The sequence below is a fragment of the Capsicum annuum genome, chromosome 3 (assembly GCF_002878395.1).
Source record: "Capsicum annuum cultivar UCD-10X-F1 chromosome 3, UCD10Xv1.1, whole genome shotgun sequence".
NCBI classification, from domain to species: Eukaryota; Viridiplantae; Streptophyta; class Magnoliopsida; order Solanales; family Solanaceae; genus Capsicum; species Capsicum annuum.
Window position 1 is genome coordinate 199695555 of NC_061113.1, and position 1639 is coordinate 199697193.

The 1639-nt window shown below is 36.5% G+C and overlaps 1 pseudogene; it reads right to left on the minus strand.

Moving 5' to 3' along the window:
- Window positions 1-644: 644 nt before the first annotated feature.
- Window positions 645-1404, minus strand: LOC107866202 (annotated as a pseudogene).
- Between the last annotated feature and the right edge of the window lie 235 nt (window positions 1405-1639).

Consider the following 1639-nt stretch of genomic DNA (forward strand, 5'->3'; position numbering starts at 1 on the left):
ATCTCTTCAGCGCCCTTTCCTATTGCACATTACAAAGGCCATCTGGTCAATCCTTTCAAAGCATCTCTTCAGCGCCCTTTCCTATTGCACATTACAAAGGCCATCTGGTCAATCCTTTCAAAGCATCTCTTCAGCGCCCTTTCCTATGCCTCCTTAACTCTGCGATTCCAATTTTTCTCGTCCCTGGCGGGAGCTACTGCTACTTCAGCTATAACTTATGATGGTCCTCAGTCCTCACTATTATAAGCTCTTGTTGTAGTAGAAGGTGCATCCTATGTCAACGTAGTCCCACTACCTGCATAATCAATTTATGTAATCATTATTTCTTTTAAAGAAATACTAGTAATTAAGTACTAGTACTTATTAGCTACACATGTACTTTAATATTGGGGTAGTTTTTTCATCATTTTCATTAGCTTTTTGTCCAGTTTTTGGTTGTCTTGGAGTCTTTTTTTTGGCAACAACAAAATAAATGTTATCCTTTCACACAGCAACATATTCAAAATGAGCAATTTGAACAACTTCAAGGTAAACATAATAACTGGACAGGCAGCACAGATCCAATCAAGTGATGGAAGTCCCAAGATACTTTTTTATAAAAATGCCAAGTTGGAATACATACTTCAAGAATTTTAAGCACATTAGTCTTTCAAAGGTCAATAAACCCAAGATAGAAGGTTCCCAAAATTTCTCTAACACTTGAAATATAAAAATGAAGCTACAACTAATAGTCTGTCATCTCTCAGGCAGTGGCGGAGCCACAGCCGATAAAGTGTAGTCCGATGAACACCCTTTATTGGAAAAAATTTTCGAGTATATAGGTTAAATATAAATATTTATGGTTATATACATGTTTTTGCACACCCTTGACAAGCTAGAGAAGCATAGTCCAGTAATCAACAATATGCATTTTCGCATTAACAATCCGAATTCGAACCTTGACAAGTACAACAGTGCTTTATTTTCTTTTCAAGGAGAAGTTGTGCTTTCTTCCTTGGAGCTGCTTCAGTACCTTCTCTGAAATTGGCCTTAAACCTGCGAGGAACATTACCAAGATACCTCAGGAGTCCACTTCCAGTTGTCTTTCTACGAACTGCCTTCACCCTCCAGTTGTATGTCATTTTACATGCAACAGGGTAAGGACAACCAGAGCAACGACTCTTCTGGAGATGAAAACTCTGTCTTCCACACCTCACACATAGTGTGCGGGTCTTGTTCCTCCTCTTACCAAAACTTCATGTTCCCTTACCCATTATGCTACAGTTGCAGAAACCCTAGCGACCTCCTCCTGAGCTTTGTCGACTGAGAACTGCGGCGATCTAGGCAACTGCTTAGAGCGATTGTCTTGGAGTAGACTTTAACATTAACTCGTTCTGTTTTAAAAAAATGATTTATTCTGGTTTAGCACCGAGTTTAAAAAACAAAAAATTTTGAATCTTGTGCTCTAAATTCAAATTATGTTAAATGTATTAAAATATCTTTTAATCATATCATCTTAAACATGTCATGTAAAAAGTTGAAATTAAAATATTTTTAAAAAAATGAATATAAAAGTACTAACAACATTATTCGGAGTATGTGAAATAATGTAGAGCTTTTCTTTGGGTCTAGTTTTTTAATATGCTTTTTTTACACAGTA